This window comes from Macaca thibetana, chromosome 18, assembly GCF_024542745.1.
Source record: "Macaca thibetana thibetana isolate TM-01 chromosome 18, ASM2454274v1, whole genome shotgun sequence".
Taxonomy (NCBI): domain Eukaryota; kingdom Metazoa; phylum Chordata; class Mammalia; order Primates; family Cercopithecidae; genus Macaca; species Macaca thibetana.
The window spans coordinates 15,928,840-15,953,407 of NC_065595.1; the positions used below are offsets into that span (position 1 = coordinate 15,928,840).

The following is a 24,568-nucleotide window of genomic DNA, read 5'->3' on the forward strand; positions in this document are numbered from 1 at the left end:
TAGAGAAAGCATTCCAGGAAGATAGAAGAGAAAAATTCTAGACATCCTAAAGATACAGCACGATATGTGCAAAAAAAAAAAAAAAAAAAAACCACGAACTGATTGGCACGTCTTAAACAGGATATTCAAAAATACAAGTAACACATCAACTCTAACCCCCACATAACACCCAACCCCCCAGGGATATTGACCAGTACTGTCCATCCTTAATATTACATAGCATATTTAAATCAAATCCACCCTCGTCACCACGGATACCCTCCTCCATACTTATCTCTTATCCGCCATCCTCCGAGAAATCAATATCCTCACAAGTACCCTACCCCCCTCACTCCAAGCCCACAGACACTTGGGTTGAGAGTCATGAAGATAGAGGGGAAGGAAGGGGGTGAAAACCACTAGAGGGTTTTTCTGGAGAGTAGAGGCCAGCGAGGCAGGGCTTCCTGTTCTGCTAATGTGAACCCACTCCGTCCAACACCAGAGTCTCTGCTCTCAACCACTAAACTCTTTTAGATGGATATAATTAGAATACCAAGTGTTAATTTCTGAGAGAGGAAACAAAGTTCTTTGTGCTCACTTATGGAAGAAGTACTCAGCACAGCATTGGCTGGTCAGTGGTGAGTTTCTGAAGGAGGTGCCTACTCAAGTGAGATTTGAAGTACAGTTAGAACTAGACAGGTGAGAAGGAAGAGTGGAGAGAAGAGATGCATTCTCTGCTCCAGATTCAAGAGAGAACACTTTTCTAGGAACCAGGAAAGGTCAAAGATCAAGGTAGGGAGAGAGAAGGATTAAGCAGGGATTGGATCATGGACCCCTTGGAAATCACACAAACAGGTTCAGATTTTATCCTAAAAGCAATGGTAAGCCAATGAAATAGTTTAAGCTACACAAAAACACCAATAAGTTTGCATTGTAGAGAGATTACTCTGGCTATGTTTTAAGGAATTGGCTGAGAGAAGTACAACTGTGGGCAAGAAAAATAAGGTTATTTCAGCAGTGTAGAGGAGAGATGATGGAGACCTAAACTATGTTAGGAACAGTGAGGCTGGAGAGGTGAGTCACTGTCAGAGATACATAAGAGATGAAAAAACAGGATTTAATGAAATGCACATTAGATTTGAAAAAGAAAGAAAATGAAGTTGTAAACTTTTAAATTTATTCAACAAGTATTTAATGAGCATCTACTACATGCTCTCCAAGCTTCTAGGGCCTAAAAATAAAAATGGTGAAGAAGTTAGGCAAAATTCCTGTTATTACGTAGTTTATGTCCTAGTGGAAGATGGGCTTGGTGAGAAGCAGACACGAACTGCATAAACAAATCAGTGAATTAGATTATTTCAGAAGGTAGCCAGGGCTAGCAATAAAATGAGTAGTACAGTGCCATAATAAATAGCTGGAAAGGATTGCAAAACCTCCTTAGATTGGTAGGTCAGGCATATGTTTCTGCAAACAGGACATTTGAGTCACGATTTGAATGGTGTGAAAGAGTCATGCAAGTCTCTAGAAAAGAGTGTTCGAGGATCAATAAAACCTTATGCCAAGTCCCTGAGATCAGAAAAAGCATAAACTATTCAAGAGTGAGAACAAAGGTAAATGAGAAGAGTAAACAAGTGGGAAGGGAGAGTGAGTAGGCAGAAGCCAGAGCCATACGATTTTTAGGTCCTAGTAATGCATGTGTGTTCTAATCTAATTTTAACGAGCAGCAATTTGAGGATTTTAAGCAAGGAAATGATATAAGTTGACATTTTCTTTTCAAAAAATCTCTTTAGCCTCTCTGTGCATTTTACTGGGGGAATGGGGAATAAGAGTAGAATCAGGACGTCAAATCAAGGGATCACTACAGTAATCCAGGTAAAAACAAATGACTTCGCGTAGAAGCAGGAGACATGATGAGAAGTGGTTTGGTTTAGAATTCAGGAGACACAACGCTGATATGATGGGCTGATAGAATGAGTATGAGAAGTAAGAACAAAAGGTATCAAGCTGGACTCCTCTGTTTTGAGCTAGAGACATGGGAGGATGGTACCATTAACCAAGATGGGAAGGAACAATGGCGGAGTAGTATTAAAGAATACCAAAACAGTAAGTATGATTTTGTCCACCAAGTAGAGGTATTAAGTAGGGAGTTACGTATGAAAGAGTTCCAGGCTGGAGGTAGGGGTTTTGGAGCTATCAGCACTTAGATATTATTTAGAACCATAGGGACAAGAGGGAATTGCCCAGGGAATTACTGTCTCTAAAGTAAAAAGAAGACTGGGTATAGGTTTATGTATGCTGTATGCTGAGCTGGGCAAGTGGGTGGATGATAATGTTAACTCTACCACAGGAAACACATGAACAGAAAGAAAAGTGGGATTGGGAACAAAGCGGGGAGCTCAATTTGAGCCATGTCGTATTTGGAATTCTGGTCCTAGGCACAGCTGCATTTCAGCAAAGACATTTGCACCAAAGATAATTCAGATCCGTGAGCGTGTACATGGTAGTTGCACAAAAGCCTGTGTGTGCGGTCTGAGAAGGCGTTCAGGCCATCAGCCTGCACGTATTTACAGGTAGGCTGCAATGAGGACCAATCACTTGAAGGAGAGGGACGTGGACTAGGGACCAAGAAAGAATGAGAAACTGTTGCTAGTTCTATGAGGAGGAAATCAGACTATGCTGTCCTAATTAATGAGGCACGATAACATCTTAAAAAGGAGCACAGTACAGTGGAATGGAGATTAGACTGTGGAAAAGAGTAAGTAACCAAATTTAGTGACTTCTGCAATGTGCAGCTGTGGAGAGGACACTCTGTGTAGTGTGTGGAGGAGATTACGTAAGAGTGACTTTGAAGATATGGAGACATAAGAGACTTCTGCAATATCCAGGAATGAGTCCACGTGGCTCAAGCTAAAACCATGGTAACAGTGTGGAGATGGGAAATGCGTCCAAGAAACATTCAGGAAGTAAAAGCAGCAAGTCCTATTCATTGCCTGGATGTGGGACAGTGAGAGATTAGCAGTCTGGAAAGATAAATTGTTATTTTCTTGACATGGGGAACTGGGTAATTGTCAGCACCACTGATTGAGAACACAGAGGCTGTGAGAAGAGCAGGAGGCAAGTAAAGATCCCTGAATAGGGACAAGGAAATATTGACTGCAGCTGTGGACATGTGAGTCTGAGGTTTGCTTATTCAAATATATCAACCTGGTAGCAAGATGGACATGCGGATATATAGCACAGCAAAGAGTCAGGGTCAGAGACATAATATAGAGAATCATCTGCATATACTGAGTAATTAAACCATGAGGATAGTGGAAATGCTTAGAGAGGCTCCTTTTTTTTTTTTTTTTTTTTTGAGATGGAGTCTGGCTTAGTCGCTCAGGCTGGAGTGCAGTGGCACAATCTTGGCTCACTGCAAGCTCCATCTCCCGGGTTCACGCCATTCTCCTGCCTCAGCCTCCGGAGTAGCTGGGACTACAAGTGCCCGCCACCACACCCGGCTAATTTTTTGTGTTTTTAGTAGAGATGGGGTTTCACCATGTGAGCCAGGATGGTCTCGATCTCCTGACCTTGTGATCTGCCCTCCTTGGCCTCCCAAAGAGGCTCCTTTTACAGCCGAGAAAGGTTTCCAAAATCTTTTTATAAAATATAATGAATGAATTAAATTTTTGTACTCAAATAAGTCAGCCTTCTTGTTTCCTGTGGGCTTGTAAGAGGCTTGGAAATCGTCACTCTATCCCAACAAGTAAAATGCTTAACAAACAAAAAAATTAACAACCTTCTTAGATTTGTCAGAAAAGTGAGGTCACAAGGCAAGCCACAGGTCCCAAAATTTGAGACTGACAAGCAGATATAGAGAATCATAGCTTACCAGAGCAGAAACCCATACATGAAACCACCGTGGACACCAAACCCAAATTATAACTGACAAATTGCTGGAGACTTGGTGTGGACAAGTCTGAGAGTCAAAAACTCCAGGGGAGCCCAAATATAGAAGCGGCGGAGTTGGGGGGCAGTGGGGGCGATTCGCAGTTTTGTAAATTTTACCTGTGGGAGCTCCTCTAGGTTCTTACAATGAAAATCCAAGAAAATCCTTCTCATGCTTCTGGCAGGGAGAGGGGAAAGAGAATCATTTTAAAATATTCCAGAGCATTCTATTCTTCTTAACAAGGCCTGCCCACAAGAGAAACTATTTCACCCGACCTTAAACTGTGAAAGTTTTAACCAGACCCTAACTGACCTGGGAGGTGGGCAGTACCCAACTCTACCTCCCGCTGCTGGAAAAGGGGAGAAAACAATTCCAGCCCACCCAAGCCAACCTGTCCCACCTAAGGTGGTGGGAGTGGAGGGGGACTGAGAAGCACTTGTGAAGTTCACAGCCCAGGGTACAAGTGGAGAAGTAATTATAAGACTATAGAAAGTCCCATCCCCAACACTCACCCACATGCTCCTTCCCACCACATCGTGAAAAGCTTATGTGGTTCTTTTACCCCATCCATCATGTTGGTTTTCAACACAACAACAAAAAATCACAAGGTATACTAAAAGGCAAACCAACCAACCAACAAGCAAACCCTGAAGCTGGAAACCATCATTCTCAGCAAACTCACACAGGAACAGGAAACCAAACACTGCATGTTCTTACTCATAAGTGGGAGATGAACAATGAGAACACACGGACACAGGGACGGGAACATCACACTCCAGGGCCCTTCGAGGGGTGGGGGGCTAAGGGAGGGAGAGCATTAGGAGAAATGCCTAATGTAGATGACTGGTTGATGGGTGCAGCAAACCACCGTAGCATGTGTATACCTATGTTACAAACCTGCACGTTCTGCACATGTATCCCAGAACTTAAAGTATAATAATAATAATAATAATAAACCATCCTAAAGAGACAGTGCAAGCATCAGGACTAGAATCCCATAAGGCAGGGATGTTGGAATTATGAGACTGTGAATTAAAACAATTAGGATTAATATGCTGGAGATTCCAATGGAAAAGTAGACAACATGCAGGAACAGATGGGGACTATAAACAGAGAGATGGAAATTCCAAAAAAAAAAAAAATCAAGAAGGAATGCTAGAACACAAAAAAGCGTCAGAGACAGACGGAAAAGCCTCTTTTCTTCAAAACCTCTTCAGGATTAATTGAGTTGTATCAGTTGGGGTGGTAGATGAAGGGATCCACAGTAGGCCTGTTAAGCAAAGTCTGGTCCTTCCGACTAGGACAGAAAGCTCTGCACTGGAGCTCCTCCAGGCCCTGCACCACCTGCTGTGTGCCTTCATTAGGCTCTGCTACCTGGAAAACTGATGGGAGGGAGGCATTGAGTACAAGAGCTCTGCTCGATGAAGCATTTCATAACTGCTGCTTGCACACTGTCCAGGCATATTACACCATCAATTGTGTGAGCTCCCACTTATTGCTACTAATTGCTGCAGAGAAAACGATGCTGACCACGGCACAGCAGCTACTAAACCAAGGAAGGTAAGGCCAGGAGCACTTAATGGCTTATTGGGACCGTCGGGAAATTCTGTGAAGAGAATCAATTTCCCTGTAAGTATCAGCCTGCTAACAGCAAAAGGCACTCAGGTTTTTAATAGTAAATAAAGGCCTCCTGAGGACAAATCGTTAATTCCTCACTGAAACTTGCCCTTTACAGTAAGTTATTTATCATAAGCCACTGCTCATCCTCACGTACACATTTCTTGGCTCACAAATGAATTTCCAAAACTGGACACCCTATAAGGAATGTCAGTGATTTAAAGATATTCTCCATTCCTTGCTTGTTGGTAGTAAATGCCCTTATGAGAGTGTCCACAAAACACCCAAGACAAGACTTTGTTCTCTTTTGTTGTTGTTTTTTATTGTTATTCTCTTTTAAGTGGACATTTTTGAATGAGTTTTATCACAGAAGGGATTCCTGAAAATAGAAATGAACTTTGTGATCAGTGACATTGCTCTGTTTGACTGGAATTTCTGGGAAAGAGAAAAGGGTTTTAAGGCATCAAGTTTTATGTTACTTGTTAGTGCAACATTTCCATTCATCTAATGGCCCTTGATATTTTGCAATGAGGCACTCTTCTGAGAATCTGCGGAAAGCCCCAGAATCTCTCCTGAGAAAATGTGCAGAGGCACACGCACACACGCTTGCGTGAAAAATCACCCTGGTTACCATCGATGGTTTCTCTAGAAGTTCAATGACTTCAGATAAAGGCTCCCAGCTATGAGGAGTGAATTGGGTGCTCGCTTTTTCACAAGCGTTGTCTTTAGTAGATGGCTCTTTCCATCCCATGGTGAGAAATTCATTCCTGCCACTCTCCAAGAGATGATGGAAACATTTTACAAGGCACTCAACTCACGGATTCCTTCCGCCGGTGGCCATGAAGGGGAGTATGGTTGATATATTTTGGTATCTGATGTATCTTTCTACACTATGTTCCTTTAACTTCTCAGAACGTTCCTGCCCCTTCAGTTCAACGGACATCTGAAACCCACCTGGGAGCTGGTCCAGGAAATGATGGACTCTGATTTCCATGCCCCCTTCCTGTGAAATTGTCTCCAATTTAGTCTCTCAAGATCCCTTTCTTGTGAGTTAGTTTCTCCCTAGTGCTACTTCTCAGATTGGCCAGTGACTCACAGAATGGCACAAGTACAAATCCAGGCTGCCTTTTGTCCAACTCAGATTCCAGGACCACTGAAACCAGCTGAGGCATCCTGAAATCCTAAGATTGACCACACCAGAGGAACCAGACTGCCCTTCACAAGGTACTTGTAAAAAGACCCTCTCCCTACTTACAACTTTGAAGAAAAAGAAAGTAAAACACATCAACCAACAGCTGCCTTGTGGCCACTGTATGTAGAAAACCTCAAGTGTGGCTCTAAGAAAAAGAATAGCCAAGAAAGATAAAGATATTTTTCCTTCCAACTTTTTAGAAAGAGCCTAAATCAGGAGATAACCCCCCATCTTGCTTTGCCTCCCCACTTCTTTGGAGACAGCCTAGAGAAAGGGAACTTTGTTCCGCTTTGGAGGCCTCATTAGACATCATTAAATTCCCTTATAAGACAGTGAGTTGCAAGTTTGGCTTGCTTAAGGGTATGTGGGATGATTATATAACAAGAAAAAAAATGCATTTTTCATATTAAGAGCAAAGCTTACACATCTGAACATAGTTTTACAGTTAGTCCTAGTGAAAAGACATAAAGATATCTGAGATAAGGAAAGTTTGCACCCCACAGGAAGAAATTTCTTCTGGTCACTATAGGTTCAGATGCTGAGGCATGAAAGAGAGAGAGAGAGACATGAGGTTAGACTTTACTCTCCTCTCTTCCCTCTGAACTGAATCTCAGAAGAGAGACTGCAATAAAGACTTCCAGAAACATTTGAGGATGAGTGGAGATCCTAGATAGGAAGCTTCTTTCTTACTTCCCTGGACACAACCTGGAAGATCCCTTGTCTCCTGGAAGACCTGGAAAACCATGTCTCCTAGGGGCCCCGTGGTCAGCACAGCATCTGAGAACGTACATCTGAGATGATTCCATATGATGTTACCAGATGTCCCAGACAGAATGTGTACTATTGCGAATGGTGTTCACTGGTCACCAAATATAAGGACAAAAGGACTTCACTGTAAAAGGCCCAAACCAGCTGCACCAACCTGGGCAAGATGCAGGCTGAATTCACACAGGAGGCTTGGTCCTTGACCAATATGAGAAAACCAGTTACGAATTATGACAGCTGTAGTCACTTAAGCAGCCCCCTCCCCCAGGCCCCCTCTACCTATCAATCCACGTCATCATATTCTGTAGATTTCCCTTTGCTTCCGGGTGCAACGTGGGAGAAAGAGGAAGAGCAACTAAAATACTGAGTAATTAACTCAAGCTGACACATTTTAATTCAAGAGAGACTGAGACATCCTTGGTGGACAAAGCCAGACATTTTCAGCCAGAATAGGGGTGGACAAGATGAAATGAGCTACAAGAAATATAGTTATGTATTTGTATAACAGTTGTACAAATCAGTAAATTTTGAGTCCAATTTACTCGCAATGTTAAAAACAGAAGATAGAGCAGATATAGCACTGTGGAGTTTCTTAGAGAAAGTGTTACATACACGCAAATGTATGTAAATGTCTTCAATACTTTAACTCACATAAACTCATTCAATAAACTTTATCCACCTTTAACATTACTGTAGAATAGTGCCAGTTTGATGGCTAAAATTCTTATGCTGCCACATAAAAATAGCATACCTATTTGCTATAATCTTTATAAGGTATCGAATTTGTTTAAAGATATCTGTGAGTTTTCATTTGCTGAAGGGAAGGAATAAGAATGAGATTGTACTACCATAGCAACCACATAATGCTTAAATATTCCAAAATTTTCATGTGGCATTGGGGGAGGTGTTCAAAATTACTGGACCTCAAGTAAGTTCTATGATTCTTTTAGACTAAATATATAGCTTTCCATTATGCAATTTGTATGTGTACTTTCAGAAGAAGCAAAAAGTTGGGAAAGTAGTGTGATAAAATAATTCTGTTAAAAAAAGAAACATTCTGAAAAACATACAAATTGACTTGCTAATATGTGAAGCTGAACTAAAAGCATCCCCTTTCGTTTTCAGCAGGAGATCCACTCCTTATTAACAGTGGTTCAATATAATAAACACACACACACACTTAAACCTCCCCTCTCAACCTGGGTCCAAGTCTGCTAGAGAAATTCTCAGCATTTTCATTATGCTAGTCCCCCACAGCATGTGTTAAAACATGTCTCTCCTTAAATATAGCATTCTACTTTCTAGTGTCTGGAAAGGTGTAGGCATCTTAATGCTTTCCAATTCTTCTCCATTAATGAGTACTTTAATGGAAACTTAGGAAAGGTCAATTCAATCTTTCTTCGCCCACAGAAGCCCCGCTGGTGGGAGCTGGTCAGGTGTACTGCAATGTATGCTGGTTATGTCTGGCTGTCTCACTTGGGGATGACTGTTGGGGCACCAGGTCGATCAAATCTCTCACATCTGTGCTTTTTGGGGTGCCACAACACCCTGGTATTCAACCTAGAAGGAATGCTGGTCACTTAAGCTACATCTTACAACCACATTCACCGGTCATAAGCTTTCATTGCGTATTTACACACACACAGTCTGACTACATAAAATACTGTTACAGTTTTAAAAATTCATAATGGGAGTTGTTTCTTGGGATGGTCACACTGTTATCTTTGGACATTCCATTCTCTAAACAAATTAGCTTTCTTTATAATTAATCTGTGCTATGGTGGACATATTTGTCTAATACTACTATCCTAAAAAAGCTTTCTTAATCCAGGCATCAACCATAACTTATTTTGGCCACTAGATAATCTTGAACAAAATTAACTCAGTGCTGACTAAAACTTTGAAATTAACCTAAAATAAAAGTTAATTGTCTTTCAGAGTTTTTTTAAATGACTAAGATAGCTTGTGGTTTGTTCTTTCCATAAAATACTAGTATTTCACATTGAGTTTTTTCTTCTTTTTGAAATGACTAATAAGTACCCCACATTTTTCTAGCAGTTTTGTCTGCAATCTATCTTGTGAGTCCAAAAATTAATGATTTTCAAAAACAAGTGAACCCTACAAAAAGAGAAATGTTCTCACTAGGTATTGCTAACCTAACTTTGAGGGCATATCATTATAGAGCCATATGATTATGCCTTTATAACAACAAAAACCCAGAAACTGCATTAATTTTCTTCTGATGCTGGAAGTTACCACAAACTTAGTGGCTTAGAGCAACACAGTTTTGATAATGCACAGTTCTGGCCAGATGTAGTGGCTCATGCCTGTAATCCCCGCACTTTGGGAGGCCGAGGCAGGCAGATCACCTGAGGTCAGGAGTTTGAGACCAGCCTGGCCAACATGTTGAAACCCTGTCTTCACTAAAAATATTAAAAAATTATCTGAGTGTGGTGGTGGGCACCTGTAATCCCAGCTACTCAGGAGGCTGAGGCAGGAGAATCACTTGAACCTTGGAGGCAGAGATTGCAGTGAGCTGAAATCATACCATTGCACTCCAGCCTGGGTGACAAGAGCAAAACTCCATCTCAAAAAAAAAAAATACTCATTAATAATGTATAGTTCTATAAATTACATGTCTGATACAGGTCTCGCTGGGCAAAAAACAAGGTTTCAGTAACACTGCATTCTCTTGTGGAGGTTCCAGGGGAAAGTGCATTTTTCTGCTTTTTCCAGCTTCTAGAGGCTGCCCATATTCCTTGGCTCATGGCCCCCTTTTTTCATCTTCTATGTCCGTTCTCTCATAGCCTCAATCCCCCTCTAATTCTGAACTCTCTTCCACTGTTAAAAACACTTATGATTACATTGGGTCCACCTGGTTAAGCTGGGCTACTCTTCCTATTTTAAATTCTCCTAATTAACAACCTTAATTCCATCTTCTTAATGCCCCATTCTCCTTTGTCATGTAAAGTAGCATATTCACAGGTTCCAGAGATTAGGATGTGAACATCTTTAGGGGTCGTTATTCTGCCTACCTCAGAAAATAAAACAAATAAGGCGATTGGCAACAAAACCTAATTCTATAGAGCAAAAATAATTCACCAACTCTAGTCAACTTCCTTTATAAGAATCTCTTTATGGGACAGAAAAAAATAAAGCAAGGTAGATATTAATACTAGGCCAGTTTCTTCTTTTCCCATCAGCACTGGCCTCAAGAAGCCAAAGACAGCGTAAAAAGAATTTGATAAAGAGGCAAATCTTCCTTGTATAATTAGCAAGCACTGTATGTAATTCACAAAGAGGAGAAATTTGTGGTGTTTCAGGAAACAATATTCTTACTTTTTATATTCACCTGTATTTGCAAAATTTCTCCAAATTTCTGGCATGTTTGAATGAAGAATTATCTCTGTGTGTGTGTATATATATACACACACACACACACACAAAAACACACACATAATATGTATATTGATGGTGTGTATATATATATACACCATATATATACATATATATATGGTGTATATATACATACCATCAATACTTTTCAGATACTAGGCCATCTACTACTATATAAGGAAATCAAGGCTGCTAGCTAGATATCAACAGGTATTTAGTGTCATCTTGGTGCTTTATTAATCTTATGTTTACCTCTTACAATCCATCCAGATTTGGCAAGCAAATGGAGGGAATCATATTTAAACAAAATAAGGACAAGTAGATCATTTTTAAATAAAGGACTAAATTATATTATAAGCACATAACCCAAGGCCAGTTTATTTCTTCAACTCCAATTTTACGGGTTGGTTTCATAATGCTAACATCACTGTTTACTCTTACAGCTTTAACTCCCATTCTCTTCCCCTTCCCCTCATGGCACCCACTTTGCTTGGTAGGTTTGATCCTTTAAAATATGCAATGATTTTATTTCCATTAATGATAATGAATTGTGGTTTCTATTCTGTTTTTAACTTTTAAAATTGAACACTATTTTAAAAGTTCATCTATGTTGCAGTATGTTCATATAACCCATTGTTTCTGAGTGATTGGCATTATTGTATAGCATGCATCCATCTCGTTTTACTTACTCATTCTCCTAGCTTTCAACACTAAGTTGCTTTCAACTACTCTCTACTACATGGAGAAGGTTCCTGTGATTATATAAAAGGAGTGGAACAGGGCGGAGGTGGCCATGCTGTAAGACGCAGATTTTGTTTCACCAAGTCTTGCGTGTCATGCTCCACGAGGGCTGCTCTGAGATGTGCTCCTACCAGCAGGGCATGGGGGTCCCTGCAACACTCTTTTATGCTTATATTTGGTCTCCAGAGACTCATCAAGCACCAGAGTCCCATTTAGAAGTGGTGGGATAAGTGCCTCTTTGACTTTGTATCACTTTGCTATTTGCTTGCGCCAAGAGGCTCACAATCCTCTGGTAAATACAATTCCAACAGCATTGGACCCTCATTCCTCACTTAGCCTGGATCCACCAGGCCAGGCAAGAAGGAGATGCTGGGCCAGCCACTCCACTGCATCCATCTATCCCTCTGCAAGTAAAAGAGAATCTACACTCTTTTTCAACAACAACTTTTTTTAAAGCCTATTCAATTTCATAACATTTTATAACCTAGTCTCCAGACCCAGACAGACAACATTCTCTTCTTCCAGTGATGAAATGAAAGCCCCATGCTGATTAATACATATATCCACATTGTTGGGGAAAATGTTGAGCCACCCCAACTCGCCACTCAACCAGTGCACATAGACAGTAGCATCTGAGCTGCAGCTCAGCCAGCAAAATGCCATTTCTTATGCTAGCTCCCATACAACTATGAATATAGGAGAAAATTTCATTCCAAGACCTTTATAGCTCAATAATGTACATCCCATTTTAGCTTAGAAACTGTGAAATGATCATGTTTTCAAGATCGTAAGATTAATCAGCCTTAAACATGCCATAAATATTTTGAGCTAGCTTCTCATTTTCACATTAATCATGAAGTGAGAATATTCTCATTTAAAGTATGCATATAATGCTAAAGTACATTGTTTCATATGCGTGAGTATCATACCAAAGTATTTTGGGAAAAGTTGCACTTCTGAAAAATAAACATCTCAGAATGATCAGAATTGGATAAGAGAACTCTTCTAAGGACAATAATTCCAGTACATACAAGAGAGTTGTGTTATCATATTTAATAACTTATAGTTTATGACTTTTTTTTACCACATACACAGTCTTTTTGTTTCTTTACCATTCTTGTAAGGTAGATACTATCATTATCTCAACTTCAGGTGACTTGCATATGGTCACTGGGCCTGTAAATGATGGAGTTGAGACTGAAACATTAACCAACAAATTTTACCCCCTTTTTTTCATTTTTTTCTACAACCATTATCCTTTAAGTAAAAGAGAATTCATGCTCTTTTTCAACAGCAATCTTTTTAAAAAACCTATTCAATTTCACAGCTTTTGAGTGTATGCCTTATGTACATATGTCCTTACATTTTACTTCTCCATCTATTAGCAGGTAGCTTAAGAAATTATTTGGTTCTTTCTGGATATCAAATCTCAAAACCCAAAATACACCTTAGTGATTTATTTTATGCTTTGTTATTTTTTTCTTTATTCATCCATACTTAAAACAGCATAAATTTATTATCTCATAGTTTTTATAGGTTAAAAGTGTGGTGGGCTCAGTTGAGTCTCTGCTTAAAGTTTCACAGGCCAAAAATCAGAGTGTCTACAGGCCTCTTTCTTTTTCAGGCTCTAGGGAAGGATCCTTTTTTTTTTTTTTTTTAATCATTCAGGCTGATTATCAGCAGAATTTGGTTCCTTGTGGTGCTATGTCTGAGGTTCCCATCGCCTTGCTGTCTGACAGCTGAGGGCCACTCTCCACTTCCCCAGTACACCCAGCTGATGCCTCCCCTTCCTCCCCTGCAAAGCCAGCAACACTGCATCTCTCCGTGTCTTTCTTCCCTGGTCATATCTCTCTCCGTGAACTCTCCTACCTCCCTTTTCCATTCTTGAGAAAATGAAGCCATGTGATTATATCAGACCCATCCATATAATAAACAATAATCTCCCCAAGGTCAGATGATTAGAAATCTTAATTCCATCTGCAAAGTCTCTCTTGCCATATCACATAACATAACCACAGCAGTAACACCAAAATCCTGTTGACCACATGGATGTGTCAGGCTCTGCTCTAAGCAATAGGATCAAGAAGTCAACAAAATAAAGCCCTTGTCCTCAAGGAGCATTCATTTTAGTTGGGGAGATGGAGAGGAAACTACTTAGATGGTCTCTACCATGTAGGGAAAAGTACTCTAAAGAAAATCAGGCTGGGTGTCTACAGGTGAGCCAGGTGGCTCACACCTGTAATCCCAGCACTTTGGGAGGCCAAGGCTGGTGGATCACCTGAGGTCAGGTGTTCAAGACCAGCCTGGCCAACATGGTGAAACCCCGTCTCAACTAAAAACACAAAAATTAGCCAGGCATGGTGGCAGGTGCCTGTAATCCCAGCTACTTGGGAGGCTGAGGCAGGAGAATCACTTGAATCAGGGAGCTGATGTCACACTATTGCACTTCAGCCTGGGTGACAGAGTGAGACTCTGTCTCAAAATAAATAAATAAATAAATAAAATCAAAGCAGAGCATAAAGAGGAGGAGGAATGCAAGGTAATTCCAATTGGATAGTCAGAGAAGGTCTCTCTGATACACGAGCAGAGAGACAGAAAGTGGGAATGTGGAAAAAGCAGCAGCGTGCTTGTCTGTGGGCCACACATCCTGAGTCAGGGGAACAGCAGTTACAAGGGCTCCGAGGTGGGAGCAGTCTTCGTGTGTTTAAAGAAAAACAAGGTCAGTATCATTGAAACAGCATGAAAGAGGGCGAGAGGGAGGATGGAGGCTTTGGGTCATGATGTGAGGGTCATTGTAAGGTCTTTAGTTATATTCTGAGTAAGACGGGAAGCTATTGGAAGGTTGGGAAGAAAGGATCCACCTGCCATAACATGTTCAAAAGGATTCCCTCAAGATTCTTGGAAGTTGTTTCTAGGAAGTTAAAAGGACACCTTCCAGACCTGTGGCCACTTCCTGCCAACCTGCACCCATCCATCCTGATAGAGAAGGGACTGGTTATAAACAGCAGATCTACACTGGAGGGCTGTGCCTTACCTATTGCTTGCTTTATTGATTTTGTCTTCGTTTACCATTAAATATTTATTTGACAGTGATTTTTCAAGATTAAAATACATACACATGCACATTGTTTTTTTCCAGGGGAAGACTCTTGAACTTGCCTGACCCAAAGATATGATGCACGCTTCAGACAATGCTGGACTGATTTTTCAATTAAACAAATGCACCACGAAAATGCTGCATCTAAAAAGAGTAAACTGCCAGGATTTCTCTGCTGTATCTAACCACAAACCGAGAGCACCAAAGTCGCTCTCCTAAGGATTTTATCAGGCTATACCTATTACCCGTTTCCTACAGATTACAAGCATGACTTCATTTGAATGTATCCTCACCTAGCATCCCTTTGTCCTTAATTATGTGAATAAAGCACAGCAGTGTGATTTGAGGAACGAAAGTAAAGATAACCTTGTTTAGAGGCTGCTGCTGTGAATGTATTCTCGCTAAAGATCTGGTTCCTTGATTTTCAGGAGATTAAGAATTGAGCTGTTTGCTAAAAAGTATTTCAGACTTGATTTGGAATTTCAGTTTTTGATTGGAGGCGGAGTGCACACAGAGGAAGAATGTTTGGAGGCTGTTAAAAGCAGTGTCGTTGAAAAGAAACCGTTCCCTGCAAAAGTTCTATTATGAGGAGTTGCCTGTGGCAGTTCTGGGTGTTTTCACTGCGGAGCTGACAGTTTTTACTGATACTGTCTCCATGCACTGGTTATGGGCTGTGCCCCACACGTACTCTTTGATTCATTTGGATAGGGTCATTTATTGCAAGTTTATTCAAGTCGTTCCAGGCGCACAACCAACATTATCTTCAAAAAACAATAAGTGGTGGCTGAGCTTTATATACTAAGAAAACACAGAGAGTAAAATAGAAGCTGACAAGCATCAGAAAAGATTCTGCTAGAAATGAAGTACTAAGTATGCCATGGCCAAGGGTTAGAAAATAACCACAGAAGCACCAAACCCGCAGCTGAATAAAAAATAGGCCCCCCAAAATGAGAAAAACAGTGAAGGAAAAAAAGCCAGAGTAGAACTAAAGCAGCTCTGCATTTTCACATGCCAAAAAAAAATCTCATTAGAAAAGAAATTGCAAACCAACAGTCAGATTGTTATGGACTGTGAAGAAATACACAGACACTTGAGAAAGGGCTGTCAACTATTCTACAAGCTGTAACACAGCAAAACCAGGGTGTGATGTAAATAACATTTCCATAATAAGGTGCTTGACTTTTTACTTCTCACTTGTGTCCACTGACCTGAACTCAGGATTTATCATCAACTTTAAAACATTTTAAACAAAGACAATATTATTCTTTGGTGAATCAAATTCAAATAATAGTAGGTCGACAGAAAGACTACAACACAATTCTGGACTTTTTTTTTTTTTTTTTTTTTTTTTTTTTTTTGGTGGGGAGAAAAAGAGGTAATGAGAAAGCAGCCCAGATCTTTCTCATGGATCAGTTTTCCATTTCTTTCCTCGTTCCCAGAATGCCACCACTTCCCTCACTTATGTAACCTGCAAACTGCCTGCCTTCTCCACAGCTAATAATAGCATCCTGGATTCTGTTATCTGTTTGATCTGCTCATCTGCAAACTGCTTCTCTGACAGCAATCTTGTTTTGTTTTCCCAGGGAAAGCCCAACAGCACTGACATTTGGAAAGGCAATCTGAAGAATTTCAGTGGAGGAAATGAATATTTCTCATCCAAATCAGGCAACACTCTAAAACAAAGAAAACTTTAAGGAGTTTAGTTCCTAAAAAGGGTGGAGGTGGTTGACAGAAGGAAAACTAGTGGTTTATATTGTGTGTGTGCGCGTGTGTGTGTGTATGTTATTTAATGGCTTGTGTTTAACTCTCAGATAAATTCCTTTTTAGTAAATTCACATAGGTATTCCTCTCTAAACAATGTACAACTGATCTTAACAATGAAAGTTTAGGATTTCTGATAATTCATAGGTATAAAATAGGAATTCTCTGAGTGTGACATAGCAGGACTCCAAAGACAGCTTTGCAAAGGAGAATCACTCCTCACCAGCCCCAACTTCGGAACTGTAATTATGTATTTGAGTTGTTTAAAAGTGGTGCAACTCTTTACTTTTGAAACAAGTTGTGAGCCTCTGACATATGATATCTGCGTCCACATATGTACTCATAATTTAAAACATTTTAAATAAAGAAAATATTATTCTTTGGTGAATCGAATTCAAATAATAGTAGACAGACAGAAAGACTATAGCTCATAATTGAAGTGCCCACATCTGTCACAATTTCCCAGGGTTGTCCTAACAAAGTGCCACTAACTGGGTGGCTTAAAATAACAGAAATGTGTTCTCTCACAGTTCTGGAGGCTGGAAGTCAAAAACGAAGGTGCTGGCAGGGCCATGCTCCATCCGAAACCTCTAGAGAAAAATCCTTCTTTGCCTCTTTCAGCTTCTGGTGGTTGTCGGCAGTGCTTGCTGTCCCCTGGACTGTGGCTGCCTCATTCCGGTTTCCTCCTTGGCATCACATGGGGCTCTTGTTGTGTCTGTGTGTCCAGACTGCCCTCTCCTCCCCCTTAGAAAGACACCAGTCACTAATTAAGATTCATGAGAATCCAATAGGATTGCATTTTAACTTGATTACATCTATAAAGACCCTATCTCCAAATAAAGTCACATTATAGGTTCCATGAAGACATGGATTTGGGGAGGGGTGCAGGTGGACACTATGCAACCCAATGCAATGGCAAATCAAGTGAGCACCAAACAGCACCGCTACCCTTCATCCTCATGCCTTACATAAATTTTTATCAAGCCAGCGTGTCCTTCAGTCCAGCATGCTCTACACCTGTGTCCTGGACCGTCTCTCAGGCTGCGTTACTTCCCTTCCCGAGGCACAACAGGTCCTTGAATCTAAGGACTTGTGCTACACACAAGCCAGGCTCCTAAGCTCCCATCTTGTAATTTCCTTCTTCATGTTGTCTCTTCTGACAGCCCCACCATCTACTCTGTGTTCCAAAGACTATTACTTAATTTCCACCAATTTCAGCCTTCACAGCTGATAGAGTTTGGCTCTGTGTCCCCACCCAAATCTCACCTTGAATTGTAATAATACTCAGGTGTCAAGGGTGGGACCAGGTGAAGATACTTGAATGATGGGGGTGGTTTGCTCCATGCTGTTCTCACAATAGTGAGTGAGTTCTCACGAGATCTGATGGTCTTCTAAGGGGCTTCTCCCTTTGCTCTGCTTTCATTCTCTCTTCTGCTGCCCTGTGAAAAGGTGTCGTCTGCCATGATTGTAAGTTTCCTGAGGTGTCCCCAGCCATATGGAACTGTGAGTCCATTAAACCTCTTTCCTCTATAAACTACCCAGTTTCAAGTATTTCTTCATGGCCACATGAGAACGGACTAATACAACAGGCCAAGATTTTTCCAGTGTGGAAAACCCTCATCTGTACTTGGAAGGCAGATACCTAAACAAGTCCTGTATCATACATGCACAATCAGTAAGGACAAAAACACATTTTTAACTAGCATTACTACAGTTAAAGCCTATGGAACTGCCTACCTCCGAAACACCATCCTCCTGGGATAGAGCAGGTGGAGTCACAATTGCCACATTCTTCCCTGAGGCCACTCCAGAAGGGGTAGTCTGGGGTAAGCACCTGGTTGGAGCTGGGCCACTAGATGCAAGCCCTGCTGATTATTCAAACTTGAATGAAGTCCTCCAAGTCCCTCCCTCCCCATGCCCACCCTCAGAAGAATTGTAAGATGTCAGCAGTCTTTGGTTATGTGGGAAGCCAATCTATAATGAAAGAAAATAGGCCAGGCACAGTGGCTCATACCTTTAATCCCAGCAGTTTGGGAAGCCGAGGTAGGCCTAGAGGTCAGGAGTACCAGGATAACCTGGCTAAGATGGTGAAACCCATCTCTACTAAAAATACAAAAAATTGGCAGGCATGGTGGTGGCAGCCTGTAATCCCAGCTACCCAGGAGACTGAGGCAGGAGAATCATTTGAACCCAGGAGGTGGAGGCTGCAGTGAGCTGAGAGCCGAGAGACTACCATTGCACTCCAGCCTGGGCAACAGAGTGAGACTCTGTCTCAAAATAAAAAAGAAAAGAAAGCTGAAACAAAGCAAAGTGGAACAAATGGAGAAAGCCTCCTGCCAACATTGAAGGGCCTGAGCTGCATCTCAACAGAGATGTCATTCCCTGTTCCTGGATTGTGTCAACAAATTCCTCCCTTTATGCCAAAACCATGTACATTTGTGTTTCAGTCGCTAACAACCTCAGGGGTACTGACTGGCCTATGTACAGCCTTAACAAAATGTTCAAGCTGAAAAGAAGGAAGTCAGATGTCGTTATGGGTTAAACTGTGCCAGCCTCCCAAAAAACATATGCTGGAATCATAATGCCCGGAGCCTTAGGATGCTACCTTATTTTGGAGATAGGGTTTTCATAAATCTGTTCATGTTTAAAGGAGGGCATTAGGGTGGGCCCTAATCCAATATGACTGATGTCCTTAGAAAAAGGGGTAATTTGGACAAAGACACAGACACACCAAGAGAACACATTGTGAAAAGACACAAGGGCAAGACAGTCACAGACAAACCAGAGACAGGCCTAGAACACGCGGTTCCCCACAGTCATCAGAAGGAATTGATACTTCTGATGCCTTGATTTCGGACTTCCGGCTTCCAGAACCGTGAGACAATAAACTCTGGTTGTTCAAGCCTCCCAACTTGTACTTTATTACAGCAGCTCAAGCAAACTAATGCAGACATTATCTATTAACTCCTTCATGACTAGTACGGAAACAGGCCCAGAGAGCTTAGCCTGATTGCTTCAATTCCTGTTGTAAGAGCTAGAATCAGAATACAGACCTCATAATTTATAACTCGATGCTGATTTTCATAATTGTATCCTAATTCATAGTCCAAAAGTTTTCCTGAAAACTTCACATGTACACTTTTGTTTCGGGAAAATATTACAATGATAATAATAAATCTGACAAGTAAATAAATTGTGAGAAAGAAAATGACACAACTTGGACCCCCATATTTTATAACAGCTGTCATAATATCCAGATCGGATCTTTTGGTTAAACATTCTCATTTAAAACCAATTTAGATAAATAATGATGAGTCATTTCACAAAGAAACAGCTTGGCAGCGCAATAAACAAGATTGACTAAAAGGTAGGTATGCAGAACGCGTCAGACCTCATGCTGGGCTTGAGCGTTTTCCTACCATTGCTCCAGAAAGAAAAGCATTTTCTTCTCTAGCTAGGGAAGCAGAGAAGTCATATTTTCTCAATAAAGAAAAACAAATCTTGATCAGTTCAAGAAAATTTGTTTATATAAATACTGGACATAGTTATGAAAATGTGATTTACCTGCTGTTTTCTTGCTAAGAACTTTTTTGCCTCCCCAAATAACATTCACCAGCTGTAGACAACTTCCTTGATTTCAGGCTATTCTTGTTTTCCAGGGTTTCCATATATGAATGCCCCAAAAGTGACGAATTTACCTTCGTGATTTTGAGTGATATTTTTCTTACAGTATCACAGGATGCTTGATACATTTATACTGAAATAATCTTCCATAAATTAAGAGTCTAGTATGGTACCATAGAAATTTAAAATATTTTTGTCTGAAGCCCCTCTGATGTTTAATACCTTAAAAACTATATTTCTCAACCAATATTTATTATGCATGTATACTTTTTAAAAAGCACTGTAATAAATGTTATGTTATTCAAGTATTTACTATTTTATATGAAGCTGGTTTCATCTAGGGTAAAGTTCTACTTTAACCTTTAGGAAAAGGGGAAACAGTGAATGTTTCCAGCCAGAAAAGAACAATAATAGATTTGGATTTTGAAAGATTAAGTTATAAACCATGAAAATGACATGTTGAAAGACCTTTTTTGTTGTTGTATGAAATGGGAAAATCAGGAAGAGTTTCCAAGGCATGTGTGATTTAAGCTGCTCCTAAAGAAGTAAGTAGGATTTTTACTATGGAGTAGGTAAGGAAAAAACATCACTGGCTCTAGAAATAGACCTGTGCAAGACAAACAAAGTAGAAGAGGCAAGATGCTCACTGAGGACACTCCATGTCTGTGACTGGAGGTCAGAGTAGAAAGATAGAAAGGAACTAGTTTCTGGGAGCCTATCTGTGACCTCGTCACAGCTGGGGTTTTATTCTGTAGGTGACTTTAATGAGGAGTCACTTACGACTTACATTTTAAAAGCACCATTCTGGCCTCAGGGTGGAAGATGAATTAGAGAGGAGTAAGTCTGGAAGTAGAGTCTTTCTCTCAGCTCTTAAAACTCAAAATTTATATAGGACTCTAAACTCCCACTCAAATCTGACTGCTCTTCTCCATCCACCTCTGGTCTGGGTCCTTGTTGTAATTCACTTAGAGTCAATCAATGCAATAGATTCCTCCCCAAACTGTATGTCCTCTCCTGTCTGTCCCTTACATCGGCCAGTGTAGCACACAGCCAGAAAGGTTAGCAGATGGTTTAAAATCCTCCACTGGCACCTCATCTCCTATGGAACCAGTTCCATCCTTTGAGACTGCTCTGAGACTGCCCTCCGAGGCTTCTCAGGTAATGAGCAAAGGGACGTAAACAACCCAAAATTGGCAACAGCGACAACAGGAGGCTCTTCTGGCTGAGCTTCTGCCATGTCGTGTCTGAAGTCCCAGCTGCTCTTATGCCTGCATGTGCCCTGGAACCATGTGGAGGAATCACTAATTCTCTTGACTTTGCTTGTCAGCACAGCTGGCCACACAGCCAGGCCTTCCATCTTTCCTGACTTTATCCTGGTTGCGAAGTCATTCTGGGATGGTGCCACCCTCAAAAGACTAAGGCAGAAGCCACCCAGAGAGTCCTCAGCGCTTCCTGGGCGTGACACCTTAGCCATTTTTCCAGCACTGCTATGCCCACAGCACACACCCCTTGTCCTCTGGAAGGAACAAGACCTTCTCTTCTCTGCTCTTCCCAACACCAAAGAGGTCAGGCTGGGCCCAGAAGAATCATGGAGCTGTGGCTAAACTCATACACTGTGGAGTCAGGTGACACTGCATACTGATTCAGAATCTGCCACTCAGTGGGAATGTAGTCTAAAGTTAACTTTATTAAGCTCTGTATTTTGTGTTTTGTTTTTCTTATAAAGAGTTAATACAATTATGGTATCCATGAGTTACTGGGTCGGGGAGGAAATTATCTAAGGTTAATACAAGGTGATGTACGTACGGAATTCGGCAGAGTGCCTGAAACAGATCATTACTGAAAACATGCAAATAATTAATATAATGAGGCGCCCCTTTTTATCGTCACACACATATAGATGTAAGGAACCAAGAGAAAATAAAGTAATTCTCAAGTGTTTAAAATTAATTATCTATTAATCTATTTAACAATAGAGTTACTGCTAATTGTTTTGTTCATGCAAATGCCCTAGAATAATTCTGCCTGTCTATCTTAGAGAAATCACTTAAAATGATATTTTTCTTTCCTAAGCCTTTCATTCATTCCTACCAAATATAGGTAAATTATAAGGCAGTTTCCCAACTTCCTTCACTTTTTATGTAAATAAATGCAACAATTATTTATATTGAGCTAAAAATTTACATCTTACTTAAAACTGGCATTATTCTGTTATTATAAAACAAAATAAAAATACTTTCTACTGCAACTGCATCAAGTAATGGAAAATAAAGAACACCCTTGAACCCAGGGGACAAAGAATCAGGCTAGAAAAAATTAGAGACTTTTTTCATTTTGGGGAAGATAATTGACTTCTTCCATGTTTCTTTATTTCAAAGAGTGCAAGCTTGTGAGCCATCTTGGCATTATCCAATCCCCATTTCTGATGACACTTCTGGAGCTATCTTCACATAGCACATTGTCTTCCACAATTCAACCACCTAGAGCAGACTTGTTCTCTGGTTTGCCTGCTTGTTGCACCAAATCCCTAACGAGTGATGCTACCACATTTCTAGTACTTTGCTAGCAATCACCACCATCTCCTCATCTATAAATTAAGCATCATAGGCTATCCCTTATTCCACTGAAATATTGTGAGAAACCATTACATAAGTGCTGTTTGAGCCCTTCATGGACAGATGCTATATATAAGAAAAAATTATTGGCTTTGTATTTCAAATCTGAACTACATGACATACCAGCAATACAGAAGCAGGCACTTTCCTCTCACATAAATGGATGATTTATCATTTCTCTCCTGCAGCTGCCCAATTCACTTCCTTTCAATTTTTCTACGTAGATTTAGCTTTTCCTATCTGAATGATCTCTGTCAATGGGTAATTTAAATTTCTCGACAGATGTCACATAAGCCAAGCGTGAATACTTTTTAGGTACAAGTCAAATTTGCAGCATAGTGTATAGAAGTCAAGGTTTCCATTATAATCTAAAATGATAAAGAAATGAATACCGTATTTTTAAAATAAATGGTAGCATGTAGTTCCAACGTTTAGTCATGAATATTATTCAAGTTGTTTAAAAAGAAACTCTTTTAGTAACACATATCAATTGATGAACATATTATTTCCACCTTTTAACCTGCAAGTTCTCACATTTTTGTAGCCGGGCTTCTGCATAATAGAACAACACAGGAGCCTATGAGTTAGGTAAGCTCCAAAGAAAAATCTAAGCGAAATGCCTCCCCCTTTTCATTGGTCTGTGAATATCAACACAAGTTGATAGTTGAAATTTAAATCCATGGCCAACCACCTCTGTTAGTTGTCCTTTACCTATAGACTAAAGCTCCATTTCATAGGATGGTATGAAAGGTCTTTCACAATAGCATCTCCCCTACCTCCCCAAGTTTATCTATCATATCTCCTTCCTATGCAACATGAACATCTCAATCTTTCTTAAACAAGCAATTATTGAACAAGGTGGTTCAATAATCTGGAATGTCATTGCCCCCACTTCTGTTTACCAGGAAACTCATATTAATATTTGTCAACTGAATTCATCAATTACAGCACAAATATCAACCCCTCTGTGAAGATTGTCCTGAATTTCTTATACAGAGCTGATGAATCCCTCCTCTCTGTTCCCATAGACTTTTTTCAAACTTTTATTTCAATTAGTCCATTATGTAGAGAAATATTTACTTACCTATCTATTAATGCGTAAGGTAAGTAAAATTTATTGGGAAAAAATGCTTTCTTTAGCTATGTATTTTTTTGGAAATGTGTTTGGCACACAGTAAGTAATGTATTATTGATTGATTGGGTAACTGAAAAGGTAGAACAGATGGATGATAATGATTATTCTTTTGATTGGCAGAATGGCAGAACTTTAAGAGATTTAAAACACACAGAAATTGTAAGCAAAAGGGACCTAATTATTCTCCAATGTGCTAAGCACATAATACATAAAATTGAGTAAACAATCACTGAGCACATATTATGTATAAAACCTTGAACTAAGAATGAGAAGCACGAAGATAAAAGCATAATGTCTCCAAATTTATGGAATACACAGACTACTGAAGATACATAGAATGCATTAAAGTAAGTTTTGTATTCATTTTGGCTTATCGTCTGTGGTATATAGGGTAAAAGAGAATGTTCTTGAAAATGACATGCACAGACAATTGAAAACGGGCATACACTCCAAGCAGTCTTCTCAACATTTAACTTTCAAACCCCTTTTTCTTTTTTTCTTTTTCTAGTTAATTTGTTTCGCAAAATGAGTGTTTTGAATTTAACCTCTTTCTGCCTTTACCAATTCTACAAAATAAACAAGTTCATGTGAAATGGCAACAAGGAAGCTAGGAAAAAGAAGCAATTGGAAAGATCGCAATTGTCCATGAACTAAGTAAATATCACATAAGGCAAAATGTAAAATAAGAATAATATTATAATGGATATTTTCAGATTTC

At 40.1% G+C, this 24,568-nt stretch overlaps 1 protein-coding gene across 3 annotated transcripts in view; it reads left to right on the forward strand.

Moving 5' to 3' along the window:
* The first annotated feature begins 6,473 nt into the window (after positions 1–6,473).
* The window catches only part of LOC126940999 (putative uncharacterized protein encoded by LINC00305), a 70,868-nt gene continuing 52,773 nt past the window's right edge, over positions 6,474–24,568 (forward strand). Inside the window, exons 1-2 of one of the 3 annotated variants that reach the window (XR_007721040.1) lie at positions 6,474–6,748; positions 16,299–16,852. The gene's annotated coding sequence lies outside the window, so the exon portion shown is untranslated. Of the gene's footprint in view, positions 6,749–14,757; positions 14,874–16,298; positions 16,853–24,568 lie in introns of those variants that run through there. The other 2 variants (XR_007721041.1, XM_050767168.1) reach the window with 2 other exon arrangements.